The sequence below is a fragment of the Moschus berezovskii genome, chromosome 19 (genome assembly GCF_049115385.1).
Source record: "Moschus berezovskii isolate FMDL1 chromosome 19, NW_MosBer_1.0, whole genome shotgun sequence".
In the NCBI taxonomy this organism is placed as follows: Eukaryota; Metazoa; Chordata; class Mammalia; order Artiodactyla; family Moschidae; genus Moschus; species Moschus berezovskii.
In genome coordinates, this window is record NC_142478.1 from 44,098,687 (window position 1) to 44,122,599 (window position 23,913).

At 38.9% G+C, this 23,913-nt stretch overlaps 1 protein-coding gene across 2 annotated transcripts in view; it reads left to right on the forward strand.

Annotated features, from left to right (window-relative positions):
- GASK1B (golgi associated kinase 1B) overlaps positions 1-23,913 on the forward strand; it is a 71,830-nt gene that overhangs the window by 25,630 nt on the left and 22,287 nt on the right. The window lies entirely within an intron of this gene.

The following is a 23,913-nucleotide window of genomic DNA, read 5'->3' on the forward strand; positions in this document are numbered from 1 at the left end:
TCTGATGAGGATCTCATGACTTTTCCTGTTCCCTCATTACAATGACTGCCTTCCTCTTCTTCCACTTTAGAAAAGCTGCCTTTCTGTTGTTGTATTGTTAATTAGTACTTTTGTGGCAATTTAGGACTGCCTTAGGACATCTGCAAAACATTCTCCTTTTGTTAATTTTGTGTGTGCATATGTGTGTGTGTGTGCCTTTTCAGCAAGGAGCTAGAGAGGGACAAAAATGTAGGAAAAGGGGCTTCCCTGGTGATCTGGTGGTTATGAATCTGCCTGCCAGTGCAGGGGGCATGAGTTTGATCCCTGGTCCAGGAAGATCCCACATGCTCAGAGCAGCTGGGCCTACACGCCACAACTACTGAAGCCTGCATCCCCCTCAAGCCCGTGCTCCACAATAAGAGAGGCCACTGCAATGAGAATCCTGTGCACTGCAACTAGAGAGTAGCCCCTGCTCACTGCAATTAGAGAAAGCCCAGGCAGCAATAAAGATGCAGTGTGGCCAGAAAAAATAGTGTAGGAAGAAACCCAGTTTGGTGAGAGCCACAGGACAGGGATTAGGAACTTTCGAGGAGAGATGATCTCTGGTGTCCATGCCTCAGAGCCACCAGTGAGAACTGAGCTGGGAGCAGGTGATTTGTTTTGGGGAGGAGGCCATCAGGAAGCACCAGATACTGATGAACTGTGCAGCTGTGTCTCAGGCCAGGCTACGTATATGTATAATCTTATTATTCCATTGATTAGCACACTCTCTCTGTGAGGTAGACACCTTCTGTCCATTGTACAGGTAAAGACACTGAGACATAAAGAGGTTATTATCGAGAACTGTAAAGTGTCTGAGGTCTTACTCTGCTTGTAGGCTAACAGGTTAGCCAGCCGTAGATGTTAGCAGAAGACAAAGGACTCCCAGATGAGAGATAAGTGACTTCATTACCCATGTTCCTCTGCCCTTAACGCCCACTGGGGAGTTATGGAGTGGCCTCACTGAATGCTGCACACAGTGGGTTTTTGTAGTCTTATTTCATTTTTTTAACTGAAAAATGAAATGATGTACAACATTATGCTGGTTTCAGGCATACTCCACAGTGATTTGACATTTGCAGACATTGTGAAATGAGCACCGTGATAGAGCTAACATTCACTTGTCCCCATACAAAGTCATTATAATATTATTAATTATATTCCTTATTCTGTATGTTACATCCTTGTGACTTGTTTATTTTATAACTGGAGGTTTGTATTTCTTAATCCCTGTCACTTTTTTTATCTGTCAATCTCCCTCCTCTCTGGTAACTACCCATTTTTTTTTCTCTATATTTAGAAGTCAGTTTTCCTTTTGTTTTGATTTTTTGTTTATTTTTTAGATTGTACATATAAATATAGTGTTTGTCTTTATCTGACTCATTTCATTTAGCATAATGCCATCTAGATCATCCACGTTGTCACAAATGGCTGCTTCTGCTTCTGCTAAGTCGCTTTGGTCGTGTCCGACTCTGTGCGACCCCATAGACGGCAGCCGACCAGGCTCCGCCATCCCTGGGATTCTCCAGGCAAGAACACTGGAGTGGGTTGCCATTTCCTTCTCCAATGTGAAAGTGAAAAGTGAAAGTGAAGTCGCTCAGTTGTGTCCGACTAGTAGCGACCCCATGGACTGCAGCCCACCAGGCTCCTCTGTCCATGCGATTTTCTAGGCAAGAGTACTGGAGATGGCTTGCCATTGCCTTCTCCGGTCACAAATGACAAGTTTTCACTTTTTTATGGCTGAGAAGTTTTACATATGTATACATATATATAGACATCTCACATCTTTCTCCATTCATCTATGGATGGACACAAGTTGCTTCCACATCTTGGCTATTGTAAATAATGTTGCAATGAACAATGGTGTGCATATATCTTTTCAAATTAATATTTCCTTCAGGTAAATTCTTAGAAGTGAAATTAGTAGATCATATAGCAGTTATATTTTTAAGTTTTTGAGGATCCTCCATCAGTTCAGTTCAGTTCAGTTGCTCGGTCGTGTCTGACTCTGTGACCCCATAGACTGCAACATGCCAGGCTTCCCCGTCCATCACCAACTCCTGGAGCTTGCTCAAACTCATGTCCATTTGAGTTGGTGATGCCATCCAACCATCTTATTCTCTGTTGTTCCCTTCTCCTCCTACCTTCAGTCTTTCCTAGCATCAGGGTCTTTTCAAATGAGTCAGTTCTTCTCATCAGGTGGCCAAAGGACTGAAGTTTCAGCTTCAGCATCAGTCCTTCCAATGAATATTCAGGACTGATTTCCTTTAGGACTGACTAGTTTGATCTCCTTACACTCCAAGGGACTCTCAAGAGTCTTCTCCAACACCACAGTTCAAAAGCTCAATTCTTCAGTGCTCAGATTTCTTTATAGTCCAACTCTCACATCCATACATGACCACTGGAAAAACCATAGCTTTGACTAGATAGACCTTTTCAGCAAAATAATATCCCTGCTTTTTAATAAACTGTCTAGGTTTGTTATAACTTTTCTTCTAAGGAGCAAGTGGCTTTTAATTTCATGGCTGCGGTACCATCTGCAGTGATTTTGGAGCTAGAGAAAATAAAGTCTGTCACTGATTCCATTGTTTCCCCATCTATTTGCCATGAAGTGATGGAACCAGATACACTGATTTATATACCCACCAATATTGTACAAGGTTTCCCTTTTCTCCACATTCTTGCCAAAAATTTGTTGTCTTTTGATAATAGCTATTCTGACAGGCATGAGGTAGTATCTCCTTGTGGTTATTTGCTGATATTTTGGGGAGTGGGGCAGTTTTTATGCAGGATCTTAGTTCCCTGATTAGGGATTGAACCCTCACCCACTACAGTGTAAGTGTAGAGTCTTAACCCCTGGACTGCAGGGAAGTCCCTTTTTTTGCTGACTTTTTTCCCTTGTGGTTTTATATTTCCCAGGTGATTAGTGATGTTCAGCATCTTCTCATGTGCCTGTTGGCCATCTGAATGTCTTCTTTGGGAAAAATGTCCATTCACATTCTATACCCTGTTTAAATTGTTTTTTGATGTTGAATTGTATGAATTCTTTATATATTTTGAATATTAACCCCTTAATAGATATATAGTTTGCAAATATATTCTTCCATTCAGAAGGTGGCCTTCCTTTTGTTGACAGTTTACCTTGCTGTGTAAAAGCTTTTAGGCTTGGTAGTCCCATTTGTTTATTTTTCCTTTTGTTTCCCTTGCCTGAGGAGATAGATCCCCCCAAAAAATTATTGTTAAGACAGATGTCAAAGGGCATACTGTCAATGTTCTCTCCTAGATTTATGGTTTCAGGCCTTATATGAAGGTGTTTAATCCATTTTTGACTATATTTTTTCATATGGTATGAGAAAGTAGTCCAGATTGATTCTGTTGTACACAGCAGTACAGTTTTCCCAAGACCACTTATTGAAGAAGCTTTCTTTACACACTGTATATTCTTGCCTGCTTCATTGTAGATTCATTGACCATATAAGCTTAGATTTATTTGGGGGCTCTCTATTCTATTCCATTGATCTATGTTTGTTTCTATGCCAGTACTATACTGCTTTGTTTACTGTAGTTTTGTAGTATAGCTTGAAATTAGGGACTGTGACAATCCTACCTTTTTTTTTTCTTCTTTCTTCTTTCTCAAGATTGCTTTGGCTCTTTGTTTTCATACAAATTTTGGAGTTATTTGCTCTAGTCCTGTGATAAATGCCATTGGTGTTTTGACAGGGATTGCATTGAATGTGTAGATTATAGTCATTTTAACAAATATTGATTCTTCCAATCTATGGGCACAAAATAACTTTCCATTTGTTTTGTCATCTTCAATCTCTCATAGTTTTCAGAGTACAGATCTTTTTCTTCTTTGATCAGGTTTATTTCTAGCTAATTTATTCTTTTTGTTATAATTGTAAAAGTGATTTCTTAATTTCTCTTTCTGATGGTTCATAATTAATATTTATAGATGCAACATTTTATTTTTTTATTTTTAATTGGAGGATAATTGCTTTACAATGTTGTGTTGGTTTCTGCCATACAAAAATGTGAATCAACTATAAGTATACATATGTCACCTCCCTCTTGAATCTTCCTCCCACCCTGCACCCCATCCCACCTGTCTAGATTTTCAGAGGATCAGGTTGAGCTCCTTGTGTTAAACAGCAATTTCCCACCATCTATCTGTTTTGTATATGATAATGTATATGTTTCAATACTACTCTCTCAATTTGTCCCACCCTCTCCTTCCCCTGCTGTGTCCACCAGTCTGTTCTCTATGTCTGCATCTCTATTCCTGCCCTGCAGATAGGTTCAGTAGCACCATTTTTCTAGATTCCATATATGTTAACATATGATATTTGTTTTTCTCTCTCTGACTTGCTTCACTCTGTATAGCAGGCTCTAAGTTCATCCACCTCACTCAGTTCAGTTCAGTTCAGTTCAGTCGCTCAGTCGTGTCCGACTCTCCGCGACCCCATGAATCACAGCACGCCAGGCCTCCCTATCCATCGCCAACTCCCGGAGTTCACTCAAACTCATGTCCACAGAGTCGGTGATGCCATCCAGCCATCTCATTCTCTGTCGTCCCCTTCTCCTCCCGCCCCCAACCTTTCCCAGCATCAGAGTCTTTTCCAGTGAGTCAACTCGTCGCATGAGGTGGCCAAAGTATTGCAGTTTCAGCTTTAGCATCAGTCCCTCCAATGAACCTCACTAGAACTGACTAAAATTTGTTCCTTTCATGGCTGAGTAATATTCCATTATATGTACCGTGGCTTCTTTATCCATTCATCTGCTGATGGAAATCTAGGTTGCTTCCATGTCATGGCTATTGAAAACAGTGCTCGAGTGAACATCAACGTACATGTGTCTTTTAGAATTGTGGTTTTCTTAGGGTATACGCCCAGTAGTGAGATTGCTCAGTCTTATGGTAGTTTTATTCCTAGCTTTTAAAGAAATCTCCATATTGTTCTCCATAGTGGCTGTATCAATTTATATTCCCACCAAGAGTTCAAAAAGGTTCCATTTTTTCCACATCCTCTCCAGCATTTACTGTTTGTAGATGTTTTTGATGATGGCCATTCTGATGGCTCAGAAGGTAAAGAATCCACATGCAATGCAGGAGACACTGGAGATACTCGTTCGATCCCTGGGTGGAGAAGATACCCTGGAGAAGGAAATGGCAACACACTCTAGTAATTTTGCCTATGAAATCCCATGGATAGAGGAGCCTGACAGGCTACAGTCCAAAGCATTGCAAAGAGTCAGACACTACTGAGCAACTAAGCACATTCTGACTGGTGTGAGGTGATACCTCATTGTAGTTTTGACTTGCATTTTTCTAATAATCAGCAATGCTCAGCATTTTGTTTATTGGCTGTCTATGTATCTTCTTTGGAGAAATGTCTGTTTAGGTCTCCTGCCCATTTTTTTGATTGTGTTGTTTTTCTGATATTGAGCTGCCTGAGCTGCTTGTATATTTTGGAAATTAATTCTTTGTCAGTTGTTTCATTTGCTATTAATTTCTCCCATTCTGAAGGTTGTCTTTTCATCTTGTTTATGCTTTCTTTTGCTGTACAAAAGATCTTAACTTGACTTAGGTCCCATTTGTTTATTTTTGTTTTTATTTCCATTATTCTAGGGCGTTGGTCATAGAGGATCTTGAGGTCAAAGAGTGTTCTGCCTATGTTTTCCTCCAAAAGTTTTATAGTTTCTGCTCTTACACTGAGGTCTTTAATCCATTTTGAGTTTATCTTTGTGTATAGTTTTAGGAAGTGTTCTAATTTCTTTCTTTTACATGCAGCTGTCCAGTTTTCCCAGCACCACTTATTGAAGAGGCTGTCTTTTCTCCATTGTATATTCTTGTCTCTTTTGTGAAAGATATGGTGCCCCATAGGTGCATGGATTTATCTCTGGGCTTTCTATCTTGTTCCATTGGTTTATATTTCTGTTTTTGTGCCCGTACCATTCTGTGTTGATGACTATAGGTTTGTAGTATAAAGTCAGGAAGGTTGATTTCTCCAGTTCCATTCTTCTTTCTCAAGATTGCTTTGGCTATTCGGAATCTTTTGTATTTTCATATGAATTATGAAATTTTTTGTTCCAGTTCTATGAAAAATGCCATTAGTAATTTGATAGGGATTGTATTGAATCTGTAGATTGCTTTGAGTAGTGCAGTCATTTTCACAATATTGATTCTTCCAAAACAGGAACATGGTATATCTCTTCATCTGTTTGTCTTTGATTATTTTCATCAGTGTCTTATACAACTTTTTTGTCTCCTTAGGAAGGTTTACTCCTAGGTGTTTTATTATTTTTATTACAATGATGAATGGGACTGACTCCTTAATTTCTTTCTGATCTTTCATTATTAGTGTATAGGAATGCGAGGGACTTCTGTGTATTGATTTTGTATCTTGTGATTTTACTAAATTCACTGATTAGCTCTAGTAATTTTCTGATAGAATCTTTAAGGTTCTCTATGTATATTATCGTGTTGTCTGCAAACAGTGAGAGTTTTACTTCTTTTCAAGCCTGGATCCATTTTATTTCTTTTACTTCTCTGATTGTCATGGCTAAGACTTCCAAAACTATGTTGAATAATAGTCATGAGATTGGGGACCCTTGTCTTGTTTCTGAAATTAGAGGAAATGTTTTCAGTTTTTCACCATTGAGAATAATGTTTGCTGTAGAAAACCACCAATCTAATGAGGTGCTGCTGGCAAACCTGCCCAACATTTGCCCCAGAAGGAGACATTGTTTTCATTATTTGGTCAGGAAGAAAATCTATCTTCCATCCCAGAAGGAGACAGTCTTTGTAAGTTGCAATGCTTTCTGCTATATTGACATCCTTGAACAAAGGTTGCAGAGCAAAGCTTGATATAAGACGTGCAGAAATGCCATGAAGAATTGTTTCCCAAAAGTTACCTCTTTCATTTGTTGTTAATTAGTTAGCAAGTTCCCAAATAGAGATTTCAGCAAGTTTATCTAACTGCATTTCTCATATTTTACACTATTATTTTACAACAACTGCCAAGTTATTTTTAGTTTAGTGAAAGAAGGTGGTGTGATAAAATGCTGTAGCGAGAAAGTGGAGAAAGTATGAAGACATCTAGGATGAGGTATGTAAAGGAACTCACTGTAGGGGTTAAGCAGTGTAGTTGTTGAAAGTCCTGAGGGTGGTACCTTGGGGGAGCAGAGGATGGAATGGAAGTTCATGAAACTAATGATGAAATCTACAAGAAAAGAAAGACCTTGAGGTTTGCAGCCTATGATCAGAAGAGCTATCCAATATTGATTAGAGGGCAAGCCTTGTTTCTGGTGATATTTTGTTGTTGATTTGATGATTCTTGATTTGCTGTGTGTGTTCTTTCTCTAGTTGTGGTAAGTGGGGGCTACACCTCATCATGGTGCATGGGTTTCTCATTGTGGTGGCTTGTCTTGTTGTGGAGCATGGGGTCTATTCAAGGAATTCAGTAGCTGCAGATCTTGGACTTAGTTACTCTGAGATATGTGGGATCTTCCTGGAGCAGGGATCAAACCCATGTCTCCTGCAGTGGCAGGCAAATTCTTATCCACTGTACCACCAGAGAAGTCCTACATTTAATTTTGGAAACTTCAACTAAATCTCAACAGCCTCTTTATCATTTTCCTTTCTGTTGAAGGAAGCTCTAACTGTTCTTATCCAATGAAAATATATTTATGCAACATCTACTATGCACGGGCAGCAAAGTCATGTGAAATGGTTATCCCCCACTACCCTACCCCAAGTTTGGTTTGTAAAACATTTTTAGTTTGGAAAATAGAGTGTATAAAACAAAAAGATAAATCGGTGTAAAATGGCTGACTGAGATAATATAAGTTCCTATTGTTATGAGGTCAAAAGAAGAAGAACTTTTAGCCATAAAATAGTAAGGAGGAAGTTTGAGTAGGGTCATAGGCTGTGAATGATAAAGAAGATAGGAAAAGTATGTGAAAGAACATGGGATTGGCAATGTTCTTGTGATATTTCAGTTCAGTCCAGTTCAGTTCAGTCGCTCAGTCATGTCCGACTCTTCACGACCCCATGAATCACAGCACGCCAGGCCTCCCTGTCCATCACCAACTCCCGGAGTACACTCAAACTCATGTCCACAGCCATGAAATTAAAAGACGCTTGCTCCTTGGAAGGAAAGTTATGACCAAACTTGATAGTATATTAAAAAGCAGAGACATTACTTTGCCAACCAAGGTCCGTCTAGTCAAGGCAGTGGTTTTTCCCGTGGTCATGTATGGATGTGAGAGTTGGACTGTGAAGAAAGCTGATCGCCGAAGAATCGATACTTTTGAACTGTGGTGTTGGAGAAGACTCTTGAGAGTCCCTTATACTGCAAGGAGATCCAACCAGTCCATTCTAAAGGAGATCAATCCTGGGTGTTCATTGGAAGGACTGATGCTGAAGCTGAAACTGCAATACTTTGGCCACCTCATGCGATGAGTTGACTCACTGGAAAAGACTCTGATGCTGGGAAAGGTTGGGGGCGGGATGAGATTTAGGATATCCTAATTCTAGTCAAGGCTATGGTTTATCCGGTGGTTATGTATAGAGGTGCGGAGAAGGCAATGGCAAGCCACTCCAGTACTATTGCCTAGAAAATCCCATGGATGGAGGAGCCTGGTTGGCTGTAGTCCGTGGGGTCGCTAAGGGTCGGACACGACTGAGCGACTTCACTTTCACTTTTCACTTTCACACATTGGAGAAGGAAATGGCAACCCACTCCAGTGTTCTTGCCTGGAGAATCCCAGGGACGGGGGAGCCTGGTGGGCTGCCGTCTATGGGGTCACACAGAGTCGGACACGACTGAAGTGACTTAGCAGCAGCAGCAGCAGCATGTATAGAGGTGAGAGTTGGACTGTGAAGAAAGCTGATCGCCGAAGAATTGATGCTTTTGAACTGTGGTGCTGGAGAAGACTCTTGAGAGTCCCTTGGACTACAAGGTGACCCAATCAGTCCATTCTAAAGGACATCAGTCCTGGGTGTTCATTGGAAGGACTGATACTAAAGCTGAAACTCCAATACTTGGGCCGCCTCATGTGAAGAGTTGACTCACTGGAAAAGACTCTGATGCTGGGAAGGATTGAGGGCAGGAGGAGAAGGGGACGATGGAGAATGAGATGGCTGGATGGCATCAACAACTTGGTGGACATGAGTTTGAGTGAACTCTGGGAGCTGGTGATGGACAACCCCAGGAGGCCTGAGGTGCTGTGATTCATGGGGTTGCAAAGAGTCGGACACGACTGAGCGACTGAACTGAACTGAACTGAAACACAGGCACACCACAGGAGATTTGGGGTTTGGTTTCAGACCACTGGGCTTCTCTGGTTGCTCAGATGGTAAAAAATCTACCTACAATGCAGGAGACCCAGGTTTGATCCTTGAGTCGGGAAGATCCCCTGGAGAAGGGAATGGCTATCCACTATGGTATTCTTGCCTGGAGAATTCCATGGACAGAGGAACCTGGTGAGCTACAGTCATGGGGTCACAAAGAGTTGGACACAACTGAGAAACCAACACTTTCTTTTACACTTTTTCAGACCACTACAACAAAGTGAATATGATGATAAAATGAGTCACACAGATTTTTACATTTCACAGTGCATGTAAAAGTTAGCTTGATAGTCTATTATAATCTCTTAAGGTTGCAATAGCATTATGTCTAAAGAAAGCAATGTACTCAGGTTAATTAAAAAAAATAATGCTGCTGAGAAATGACTCCAATCCACTTGCTCAATGCAGAGTTGCTACAGACTTACCAAATGCAAGTTCTTGTGCCTGATACACAGTAAGACCAAACAGAAACTTGGAGTTTAGAACAGAGAAATGCTTATTGCAGAACCATGCAAGGAAACTCCAAAACCCGGAACTCCCCCAAAGGTTTCAGCAACGTATTTTTAAAGGCAAGGTCACCATGTTCCTGTGAACTTCCAACAAGACAAATGTTATTCTTTATCTACAGCTTTTTTCCCCTATATGAATGGAAAAATGTTATACCCTTAAAAGTTACAGACTTGAGAATGGGCTATCATGTATATATATGGCTCTAGGAAACATTCTTAACTTGAAGCAAAAGCGATAGAATATAAAAGTTAAAGTAAAATATGGAGTCAAATTTGTTCTTTCCTCCTACAAAGCCAACTTGTAAAAAACACATTTTCTGGGGAGCTCAATAAAATGATATATGCCTGTATACCATTTGTCTGAAGAAGTTATTTAGGGGAGTAGTTATACTGTCTGTCTATAAGAGATACCATAGAACATTGAGGAAGAGAGCTATTTAAAAAAAATATAGTTATGTTGTAACTCTCTGTTCATTACCCTGACTCAGCAAAAACCAATCCCAGCTGAGCCACAGTCTCATGAGTACATCGGCTTTCATCATCACTGTGTCTGTTGCCTGTAGTTGTGAAGATGTATCTGGGTATCACTCTAATAAGTTTTCAACAATGATAAATATTTCAAATTCTTAAACCAATACTATTAATGATCTATCAGTCATATAACATGCGCTATATGCCTGGCACTGTTCTAAGACTTGCTCCTAAGCACTAAAGTATTCACTTATTTAATTCTCATACCAACCTTATAAAGTAGATATTGTTATTCCCATTTTAGAGGTGAGGAATCAAGGCAAAGAGAAATTAAATAATGACCTGGATTGTATACCTGGTATGCAATAGAACCTGGAGTCGGACTCAAAGAGTTCCAACTTGAGAGATAAATTTCCTACAATGCCTCTTCCTCTTCATTTTATGGGGGGGGTGGGGTGGGGGTAAGGGGTGGATTGTTGTCTTCCAATTTTCCAAGTCAAAAATTTAGAGTTGTGCAGGGGCTTCAGGATACTTGCCTTTTCACCTACACAGTGACCAAATCCTTGATATCTCCGCAATTCATCTTGTCTCAGGTACAGTTCATACTCTCAGGTTAGTTCAGGCTTTGAGATTTATTAACTGATGATTCCCTCCAATCCACTCAAATTGTATGAGCCAAGGTCACCTTTGGCTTGAGACACCAGGCATCAGGCTACTACCTCAGCAGGAACTGATGCTCTTGGCAGATCAGCTCTATTTGTAGTCTACCTTCTGCTCCTGCTGCTTGGGTGGGGAAGACAGTCTTTCTCATCCTTGATAATTCATGAGAATGAGATCTCAGCAAGCCTTTCCTAAAACTGTTCAAGTAAAGACACAAAAATTAGAGTTCCTAATTATAGCTCCAATTAAAGCATTGAATCTGAAAATCAGAAGTTAATCTGGTTGGTAAGAGTTGATTTGGTCAGTTTTACAAAAATGGATCAAACTATACACACACACACACACACACAAGGATGGCATCTGTGAGAATGGGTTTACATTTTTTTTAATTCATCCAACATTTATTTACTCCTATAGTCTCAGACAAAAGGCTATTTTTTCACTAGATTTTGCAGTGTTTTAGAATTCTACCAGTAATGTATGAGAGTGTCTGTTTCCCTCTCTTTCCTACTTTGGTAAATGGAAAACTAATGTTTTTGCTGATTTTATGGAGGATTATAAGGTCTTATATATATTCCAGTTCTTTCATTACAAGTGAGATTGAGGATATCATATTTTCATCTATTGATCATTTACATTTTGTTTTCTGTGAATTGCTTATTCATATCATTGATCTTTTTATTGCATTCCATAATTTTTTCTTAATGATTTATAAAAAAATTTTTATATCTGGAAAATTAGCCATTGTCCAATCCTAAATGTCTCAGATAATTTTTCTTTATTGTTTTCTTTTGAGTTTTCCAATAGTAGATTTTATGCTAGAGAAATTTTACATTTTTTGTAAGGTTATATTTTATCTTTTTACTTCTTATATTTAGCATGATACAATGTTTATTGAAAATGTTTACTGAGCAAGTAAATGAACAAGCTTTGGCCATTTTTCATGAGTACCATAATGAATAGTTACCTTTTATACAATAATGCTTCCCATCAATTGCTTTGAAAATTTTAAGTCAAATATATGCCTTATTTAAATGGAGTTTGGGAATATATTGGATTGTAGTGGATAGATTTTGTAAGCAATCTTAGAAAAGCTATGCCTGAAATAAATTGAAATCACTTGCTCTGCGATGTTGCAGCAAGGACAAGAGAATACAGAGCACAGTTGTTAATTTTCTGTAGAGAACATTCTTTCTGTTTCACCCAGTTAACAAATCTACATTCCCAAAGGCAATGGCATTTTACTGGGTCTGTAAAATGTGATAGAGGCACAAGTAACCTTTTATTCTTGAAGCGTGGGGTTCTGAACTGAGTGGATAAAAATTCTCCATTAGTATGACAAAGAGTAGTATTCTAGAGAGCATTTGAGTTTCCAAGATTTGGTCAGATTTCTTTCAAAAGATTAAATAAAATAACAGAAGAAGATTTAGGAGGTAGAAAACTTGCTTTTTAACCTCAGATATAGTCTGTATAATAGAAACTGAGATTCTGGAACCAGCCTGCTAAGCTTGAATTCTAATTTCCAATGGCTATTTTTTTTCCTAGGTCTTGGTTTCCTCAACTGTGAAATAGGAATAATCATATTGTTTATATAGCTTATATATAACAATAACAATCATATTGTTATTTAGAAGATTCAATACTTTTTATACACATAATGGATATAGAATAATGCTTGTTAATACAGGAGGTGCTCAGTGGATATTTCATATTAATTAAGAAATTAATCACACAGAAATAATAGCAGAGGTAAATATCAACATAAGAATTAAAGTATTTTATCATTATTTTCATGTATTAAATTATAAATTATTCCCAAACCATTTCATTTTTTCCACTTTCATGTGCTTTCATACTTATATTTAGATTTTAGCCTATTAAGTTTTAATTATTTTTTATTACTCTGTCTTCTTTAATAAACTGTGAATTTCTCAAGGGCAAGTCCCTGTCTTATTCAACTTTGTAACCTTTCAATTAGCAACAGCATGTCTGAAAATATTACAGTTACTCAGGGCATTGTTTTTTTTGGTGATCAAAGAAAACTACTTGGTTATATCAAAATATTAAATCCAAAGTGTGAAATTAAAAGTGTTAAAAGTGAAAGAAATAAAAGCATATTTGCCTTGCAGTAAAGAAATAAAATTTTGCTAAAGGCAGAGAATGAGATGTTTAGAAAATGAAAATCAAATGAATAGAAAATGTTTAATATTTTTACTATTTAATAAAATCCTCCCTGTATTTATATTTTTTGTTTATTTGTTGGTAAGTTAAGGGACGTTTCCATAGAGAGGGACCAACATAAAGATGTCATGGGAGATGTTTGCTTTCACCATAAACAAAATAAGTCACACATATCTTTTACAGTTGGATTTGACAGATGCTTTTTGAGCTCTTTCTAAAAAATTTTTATTTTTACTTTTTTGATTTAATTTTATATTGGAAAATATTTGATTTACAATGCTGTGTCAGATTTTGGTGTATGGAGCTAAGTGATTCAGTCATATCTATCTATTCATAGCTATTTATCTATATCTCCATTCTTTTTCAGATTCTTTTTCCTATTTAGGTTATTACAAAGCATTGCGTATCATTTCCTGTGTTGTACAGTAGATGCTTGTTGGTTCTCTCTTTCACATATAGTGGTTCATATATGTTACTCTGAAGTGAGTTCTTTTCTGTTCCAGACACTCGGTAGGTTTAGCACTGGAATAAAAGGCTGAAACTGTTTCCATGCCCACAAGAGTCATGAAATCATATAAAAAATCATCACAGAGGAATATATTATGTCTAATAATTGAGTTTAACAGCATATAGAAACAAGTGAGATATTATTAGTTCTTATGAAATTTGAGGTAAAAAAATATGGACAGAGAAGGCGACATTTAATATAGAAACATAAGAACTGGCAGAAGTCAGGTGAGCACAGGAGTTAGGAAGAGAATTTCAGAGGGATGGATTCTAATAAAGGACTGGAAGAGAGGAGAAGTTCCCTGAGTGGAAGAAATGATGCTTTGGAAACTTCCTCTTCCATTAAGGTGGTTTCTCCCAGATGTCTGTGAGTAGTAAACTTGTGATCATAGATTTGGTGAGTAGCACCAGTGTGAACTGGTAAGCATGGCCCCTAGAACACTCTCTCCTAACTTTTACCTTGGCTCATGGTTTAATTTGTCAATTTAATGAATCAATTAGTATGTGTTAAACTCAGACCTATTCTTTCCCCCTCTTTATTCTGTGGGTTATTTTTTGCTCTTCATGGTGTGATAATAGTAAAGGGGGCTTCTCTGATGGCACTAGTGTTGAAGAACCTGCCTGCCAATGCAGGAGACATAAGAGATGAAAGTTTGATCCCTCCGTCAGGAAGATCCCCTGGAGGAGGGCATGGCTAACGCACTCCAGTATTCTTGCCTGGAGAATCTCAAGGACAGAGGAGCGTGTGGGCTATGGTCCATAGGGTCACAAAGAGTCAGACACTACTGAGGTGATTTAGCTCACACAGCACAATAGTAAAAGTAAAAATCTCAGCTGACTATTAAGAGTAAATATTATTCTTCATTAAAAAGAAACTGAGTCTGTAGGAATGTTCTATATGCCCAGCAAAGAAAGATTCCAGCTGTGGTCTCCATGGTACTTGATGACAGGCTTCTAAGCATCCTTCCCCTTTATCCGTATGTCTCAGTGATCAAGGGCCTTGCCGCCAACTTTAGAGGTCAGTGCAGACAAACACCTATAAGCAGGTAGGTGTTCTGACAGCAAAAGGCGTAGCAATCCAGGGACCCAGACACTGGCATTTCAAATACATAATTTGGGTCAGTTTTATTGTTTTTGTGTAATTAGCACACTGCCAATCTAAATGGCCCCTGGCCATGTATTTATTAGTAGGTCCAAGCAAGCAAATATAGGTTTTCATTCATTTGCTGGCAGATAATGAGGGATGATCCCGTCGGATTCTATCTTGGCTTCAAGTAGCAGAGAAAATCTGGGATTAGCTTTGGCAATATCTGTTGGCATGCTGAAGTAACTGGGGTCTAGGGAGCAAAGACTGCCAAGGACGATGAGAGGATTTAGAAAACATTACATTCCTGCTTTTTATTGTTTGTTAAAAACTCACAGTGTTTCACTTGACTATAGAGTCACTTTACTAAGGTAAAGAATATGGAGAATACTTCAGTCTAGGCTTTAAAAATGACAAGCTTCTAACTTTGCAGATACGCATGTGCTAAGCATTGAAATGTATTCTGGTTAACTAATAAAATTTCAAAGTATAAAACTAAATGTGCCCTTTTGATATTCAAAATCTGACTTTGATGTAGTTTCTACTATACGTATCCTCACACTGTCACCAGAAGAAACTATTTTAGTATTAATAATGCTATAATACAGGGACTATTTATTGAAGAGACCTTAGAAGACTGTTTGGGTAATCTTGTGATACTATAGCTTCAACCTTCTGAGTACTGCTTGCAATATGTGAGAAAATTGTGCAGAATATTTGGTATCGTTGGGACCTACAGTGGCTTTATTATTTTTTTTTGTTTTATGTGAAGAGATAGGGAAGTGAGGTAACAGAAGCATATTTGCTCCTGATGATATCAAAGAATATAGGGATTTTTTAAAATTAAATTAATTAATTTATTTTAACTGGAAGATAATTACTTTACAATACTGTGGTGGTTTTTGCCACACATTAACCTGAATCAGCCATGGGTGTACATGTGTCCCCCATCCTGAACCCCCCTCTCACCTCCCTCCCCATCCCATCCCTCTGGGTTGTCCCAGTGCACTGGCTTTGAGTACCCTGTTTCATACATCAAACTTGGACTGGTGATCTATTTCAAATATGGTAATATACATGTGTCAGTGCTGTTCTCTCAAATCATCCCACCCTCGCCTTCTCCCACAGAGTCCAAAAGTCTCTTCTTTATATCTGTGTCTCTTTTGCTGTGTCACATACAGGGTTATTGCTACCATCTTTCTAAATTCCATATATATGTGTAAATATACTGTATTGGTGTTTTTCTTTCTGACTTACTTCACTCTGTATAATAGGCTCCAGTTTCATCCACCTCATTAGAACTGATTCAAATGAGTTCTTTATAATAGCTGAGTAATACTCCATTATGTACATGTACCACATTTTTCTTATCCATTCATCTGCCAATGGATATCTAGGTTGCTTCCATGTCCTAGCAATTGTAAACAGCGCTGCAATGAACATTGGAGTCCATGTATCTCTTTCAATTCTGGTTTCCTCGGTGTGTATGCCTAGGAGTGGGATTGCTGGGTCGTATGGCAGTTCTATTTCCAGCTTTATAAGGAATCTTCACACTGTTCTCCATAGTGGCTGTACTTGTTTGCATTCCCACCAACAATATAAGAGGGTTTCCTTTTCTCCACACCCTCTCCACCATTTATTGTTTGTAGACTTTTTGATAGCAGCCAGAGTATAGGGATTTTTGCAGGAAAAGGATATAAATAAAATGGCTAAGCCATGCTAAGAAAGTATTTTTATTAAAGAAGAATTTGGGCTATTTTAATATTAATTCCAAGAAGATTAAACATACATTTTTTTACTTAATTATTTTGTTATAAAACTTGAATGTATAGCACTTTATTTTTAAATAAGTCCTTCCAGTCAGAGAGAGAGCATGAAGGACATCATTTTTGTACATATATAGTTAAAATGTAATTTCAGTTCAGTTCAGTTCAATTCAGTCACTCAGTCATGTCTGACTCTTTGTGACCCCATGAATTACAGCATGCCAGGCCTCCTTGTCCATCACCAACTCCCGGAGTTCACTCAAACTCATGTCCATCGAGTCGGTGATGCCATCCAGCCATCTCATTCTCTGTCGTCCCCTTCTTCTCCTGACCTGAATCCTTCCCAGCATCAGAGTCTTTTCCAGTGAGTCAGCTCTTCGCGTGAGGTGGCCAAAGTATTGGAGTTTCAGCTTTAGCATCAGTCCTTCCAATGAACACCCAGGACTGATCTCCTTTAGAATGGACTGGTTGGATCTCCTTGCAGTCCAAGGGACTCTCAAGGGTCTTCTCCAATACCACAGTTCAAAAGCATCAGTTCTTTGGCGATCAGCTTTCTTCACAGTCCAACTCTCACATCCATACATGACCACTGGAAAAAACAAAAATAAAACCTTTTATTTTGACAAAATTTTATTTTTAATGAAGGCAAGTTGTCTCTTCAGCCTCTCAGACTTGAAGTTTGGAAGCAAATTTGTCACTTCCTTCCCTAACAATGTGCTTTCTCTACTTACCTATTTCTATTTATGACATTCCCATTTTTAAAATCAGCCAGATTTGAAAATTTTGGGTCATCTTTGCATCTTCCTTTCCTTGGTGACTTGTGTTTGAGTAGCACTAAACTTTGACAGTTCTGAATGACTCCGCTTTTTTCTTTTCATTCCTACTAATGCTGGGAATAACCCAGATCCGAATCAGACTCACCCCTATGGGTCAAGATGCTATGAGACTCTGAAGTGATTTCCTGGTATCTGACCTTCCCCAGCACAATTTATTGTGCAAATCACTGCTTATTTCCTCTCTTCTACTTCCCTTAATTGTATTACTTCTTGTGGAAAAAAAAATTCTCCTAAGACTTCTATTTGATTGAAAAGTGAATTTTAAATGCCCCAATGCATTGAAAAAAAAATGTGTTATAGAAAAATTAAACATATAGAAAAGTAGAACATTATAATGAGCTTTCAGGTAGCTATTATCCATATACATCAATCAGTCACCTCATGGCTGGTCTTGTTTTGACTCTATCTATCTACTTCCTGTACCCACATTTATCTGAGACAAGTCCCAAACATCATATTTCATCTGTGACTATTTCAGTATGTATTGTTGGAAGATAAAACACACAAGCACATTACCATTATCACACGCATAAAAAAATTAACAATTTCAGTCAGATATCTTGTCAGTGGTCAAATTTTTAACTGTCTACTAAATATCTCTCTGTGTATCTCTCTATGTATTTATCTGTGCACCTGCCTATGTATTAAAGTATATATGTATCTGTCTATCTATCCATTTATCTCATAGTTGTTTTCGATCAGGATTAAAATGAAGGCTACCCTTTGTGAGAGTCCCTTGTACTGCAAGGAGATCCAACCAGTCCATTCTAAAGGAGATCAATCCTGGATGTTCATTGGAAGGACTGATGCTAAAGCTGAAACTCCAATACTTTGGCCACTTCATGAGACGAGTTGACTCACTGGAAAAGACTCTGATGCTAGGTAAGGTTGGGGGCGGGAGGAGAAGGGGATGACAGAGAATGAGATGGCTGGACGGCATCACTGACTCTGTGGACATGAGTTTGAGTGAACTCCGGGAGTTGGTGATGGACAGGGAGGCCTGGCATGCTGTGATTCATGGGGTCGTGGAGAGTCGGACACGACTGAGCGACTGAACTGAACTGAACCCTTTGTGAACAGTTGGTATGTCTTTTAATGAATAAAGTCCACTTCATCTCTTCTTTTCTTCCCTTCATTCTACTTATTGAAGAAACTAGGTTGCCTGTTTTTAGAGTTCTGGACTCTGGAAATTGCTAGTTGAACTTCTTGGTCACTTGATTTTGTCCTCCCGTCATCTCTCTCCATGTAAGTAGGTCAGGCTCAGAGACTTGATCAGACTTAGATGTAACTGATTTTATCTAGACTTCTTCATAGATAGTGGTGTATTGCACTAGGGGATTGCTGGTGGGTGTCTAGCTGGTTCTATCTTTTCAAGATAGTATCACTGTGTATACTCAGTATTGATCCATGCATTCACTAGCCATTGAAAATGAGGGTGTTCTAATCATGTCATTACTTCTTTATTGATTAGTTGGAATACTTCTTTAGGGAGTAATTTCCCTTCATCTCATATCTGGTTCTAAGTGGTACAGATCATGTAGCATCTGTTTATCTAGAGGTATGGTTTACAAAGAAGAAAATTAGCATTTTAAGAAACATCATGACATGAGCTTCTAACTTCCTTTTTATTCTCATCTGTTATGATTCTCTTATATAGTATTTGTGTACCATAGGCTGAGAACATTACCATTAACAAACACAATAAGTAGGTTTGCCTGTGTTAACTCTGTGAGTGTGTGAATTTTGTAGCTTAGTGTATTCCAAACTGTCAGTGATTGAACATGCCCCCAACTCTTCTTTACTCTCTGCTCACCACTAAAACACTACTCCTGCTCCTACCTGATATACAGGCTGCTCACCTTTCCAAGTCCAGCTCAGATTCTGTCTCTGCAGAGTCTCTGGGACTAACTTAATCTGAGTAAGCTCCCTTTCCCCCCTGAATGTCTAATACAATTTTTAAAAAAATCCTACAAGTTTTTAATTCACTAAATTCACAGAGAAATGGCATAGATAGCATTCATGTAAAACAAACTTGGGTTCAAATCGCAGCTTCTTCCAAGTCACCTCTGTAACCCTGGGCAAGTTTATAATCTCTCAGAGTTTTACCTTCTTCATTATTTGAAGAAAATGATTTTATTTCCATTGAAGATTTGCTGTACTGCTGCTGCTAAGTCACTTCAGTCGTGTCCGACTCTATGCGACCCCATAGATGACAGTCCACCAGGCTCCACCGTCCCTGGGATTCTCCAGGCAAGAACACTGGAGTGGGTTGCCATTTCCTTCTCCAATACATGAAAGTGAAAAGTGAAAGTGAAGTTGCTCAGTCGTGTCTGACTCTTCACGACCCCGTGAACTGCAGCCTACCAGGCTCCTCCATCCATGGGATTTTCCAGGCAAGAGTACTGGAGTGGGTTGCCATCACCTTCTCTGGATTTGCTGTGAGAATACCATGAAATAATCCACATGAGGTACTTAGAATGGCACCTGGCTGTCAAGGGCTGAATGTTTGTTCACGCCAAATTCATATGTGACTCCTACCCAGGCAAGGTGATGGCATTCGGAGGTGGGGCCTTTGATGAGATCCTGATGACAGAGCCCCTAGAATGGCATCACTCCTCTTAGGGAAGAAGCCCAACAAAGTCTCCCCGACCCAGTCCCTCTGTCACTCCAGGCACAGTGAGGAGTCAGGAGTGTAGCCCCAAAGAGAGCTGTCACCAGAACCCAACCACACTGGCACCATGATATCAGACTACAGCCTTCAGAGCTATGAGAAATATATGCTTCTCATTTATAAACTAACCATACTAATGGACTAAGACACTGATACAGAGCAAGTGCTCAATAGATCAACATAGTTATCATCTATAACCACCCCATTTATAGAAGCTGAATTTATATGGAAGCTATGATTTCCTGAATCTCCAAATACTGCAAACCTTTAGTGGTGGCAATCATGTAGGTCTATCTTTGAATTTTCTGCAGTGTAGAGTTGCTCCTGGTAGCCTTTGGTGCTGCAGGAAACCATGAGAGTATGGGAGATCATTTCCATGGACCTGCCATCCGGTCAGGTTGGGGTGAAGGGCATTTTTGCATACATAGGGGAGCTGTAGACAGTACCTCCTTTGGTGCTTATTAGGGTTCTCCACTGACAGAATTCAGGAAACCAGCTGGGATTTTATTCTCATATTCTATTCCTTGAGATCTCCTTGTCAAGACAGAAAAATATCAAAGAACAACAATGGTCCTAAAAAGTAATGTGCTTTTGGCTTCTAGAATTATCCTGTCAACTTCTTGTGCATATTGGCTTTCAGAAGTTTCTTTAGAGATAGAAATATGTAAAAGTTAGTGAAAGTCCCTTTGACCACCACCTCATGTCCCTTTCTTGCACTTTGTCCCCAGAGGTGATCACTGTCATGACATTAGTATACATTTTTTCAGCCCATTTAAAAATTATTTTACATGCACAGTACATGTATATCTGTGTGTTTAAAACATTTTACATATTGAAAATTCAGTTGAGTACATGCATTTTTCTGTATCTTGTCACTGCTGTTTTTTTTTTTTTATACCAATTGCTTATACTTTTAACAATTCAAGAGGGGCAGGGTCTAGCCAGGCTGTGGTTTTAGGATGAGGGAGGTGGGAGGTGGATATTAGGGAGGATCTATTCCTGAGAATATAAGTCTAAAAGGCAGCGGCCAAGAAGCTTTTCCAGGATTGGAACTGGAGTCTTAGTGAGACAAATCCCACATTTATTGCTTTTCAACTCTTTAACGTTATGTGAAAGGATTTGCTTGGTTTCCTCAGTGTTCTGTTTAAATAATTTGCTTTATAACCATTTGTTCTATTTTTCCTGTAAGCATATTTTCTTGCTTTTAAGTTTGCTTTATAAACAAAACTAAGAATTCTAAGTGTACAGGATACTGCTTATAGTGTTCAATTAAATTCAGCAAGCTCGGACAGAGGGATTTCTGTGTTCCAGCTAGACATCCTCAAGCATCCTTTCAGGTTTTGTGTCTTGGCTCTCAAATCTGACTCAGTGTCATTCCCAGGCCTGGGAACTATTGTTCTCTCCTTTCTCAGTGTGATTCCTCCCCAGAAGGCCCCTTGGTAGACTCACATCCCCAATTCCATCTACAGAGTCAGTAACATCTGCTGAAATGGACCCGTTAGAGCATCCTTCTCATTAAGAAGTAGAGCCGTCCCAAAACCTTGGGGAGATTAGAAAACCAACAGTAGAACTATATTGGCCTATATTTCTAAAAGCAAACAATTTTACTTTTTGTGGCCCTCACATGGAATGTACTTCTGTTGCTAAAACTTCTCTACAAGAACATGGCAGGATGGAGAAAGTCAGTACAAAGGTCTTGACGTTTGTCAATCTGTCTTTGTGGTCTGGACATCATTTCTCTGGTGGACACCTTTCAGAGACCATGTTCTCTCACTCTAGAGAATTTAAGCTATTTATTTGATTTTTCATGGAGACAACTTTGAAGAGAAAGAGTTGCCTGGTCACACCAGCCTAGTGCATGATAGAGGTGACCTGGCCTCTACAACAGGAAGGTATTTTTGTAGATCCTGTACTGTGCTATGTTCAATCGCTCAGTTGTGTCTGACTGTTCGCAAACCCATGGACTATAGCCCACCAGGCTTCTCTGTCTATGGAATTTTTCAGGAAGGAATACAGGATCAGGTTGCCATTTCCTACACGAGGGGACATTCCGGACCTGGCCCACTTCCTGTAATGGCTCTATGTGTCTCAAAGCATCTGTCTCCTCTGAAGAGGCATAGAGACGCTCAGACATCTTTCTTCTGACTTTGAAACCTTTAGAATTTTATATATCCTTTCCACCTACTGCCTAGCATTTACTCTCAGAGATTTCCAGGATGGATTATGCTAAAGCCTCATTTGCATAAAATGTGGGCTGGATGACATAGGTCTTTGCTATTGTATCTTTCTGAATCAAAGGGGAAGTGTCTGGTCAAATACAATATATTCATAAACCTCATATTACCAATTGACAACAAACTGAGCATTTCTGGGTCAGTTCTAATTTAGCTATTAATCAAAAGCAGTCTATTTTCCTTAATAATAGGTCATTTTTTTCTTATTTCAATCCTTGGTATGGTGTTTTTAGGCTGTGCTGAAATTGATGAGTACATAGTATGTATCAATACAGCCCTAAATCTTGTATCCATAGATGGGCTGGAGAGATCAGGGATTGAAGGAAGTCTGTGTGATTCTGTAAATAATCTTTTGAGACGCGAAGATTGTTTAATGCATCATTTGAGCTAGCTTTTGGGATTAGTTTCCCCACTAATCCTATGCCATTGAAATGTAGACACTTTGAAACCGTCCTTGACTGCTCTGTTCCAGTAAAATATGAGGTCTAAGTTTCGGAGCTCTAGATAAATATGCCACAAAGTAAATAAGAATCCATGGAAAAGGAAACAGTATTGCCACAGGGACAATGAGAGGGCAAGCAGATACTTATCTGGTTCAATATATAGTTTTGCATGTAATCATTTAAAAAGGATTTATGGTTCGTTTGGGCCAACTGAATAGACTCAGAGAGACTTAGGTAAGAGCTGGTCCATAAGGATTCTTTTAGCATAAGGCTCTTCCCAATCATATTCAAGTTGTTTATGGATGCAGATAACTAAGAGATAATGAGAGCTTTTAACATTTGTTACTGTTTGTGGTCACATTGAATGGGACTGTTTGGGGCAGTGGCTTTTCTGTGGCCCTTTCAAGGGGCTCCATGAGGTCACAACTATTTCTATAATAACACTGAAAGAGGTTTTGCTTTTTTTTTTTAATGATGTTTACAAAATTTGCAATCATGGGTGAATCTGTTGGTGCCTTAGGATGAATCAAAGCTGGCACCAGAACCTCTCAAGGGTCAAACTGCTCTCTGTGGCCAATGGACTCATGTGAAAAGACACATGGAATACGTGCCTGATTCAATTAAGAAAGTCCTTAATGAAGCAGTGTTTGTATGTTGATGATTTTTTAAGTCTTTACCTTTAAGTGTACAACTTTTGAATATTCTGGGTAACAAAATGGAAAGTATATATAAAGCCCTTCTACCGCTTCTCACAGTGCAGTGGTTGTCTTGAGGAAAACTGCTTATTCAGTTGTTTGAATCAAGGGCTGAGCTCACTGCAGAGTTTTTCTCTTAAAACCACTTTAACTTGTGAGAACAATTCCATTTCTCTTATTATTTTTAGAAAATGTAGCAATTTCTTGTAAAAGTGTTAACATGTAATACGTGTATCAGTGTTATTTTTCAGTGAGTTCAGTTCAGTTCAGTCGCTCAGTCATGTCCAACTCTTTGTGACCCCATGAGTCACAGCACACCAGGCCTCCCTGTCCATCACCAAATCCCGGAATTCACTCAAACTCATGTCCATCGAGGCGGTGATGCCATCCAGCCATCTCACTCTCTGTAGTCCCCTTCTTCTCCTGCCCCCAATCCCTCCCAGCATCAGACTCTTTTCCAGTGAGTCAACTCTTCGCATGAGGTGG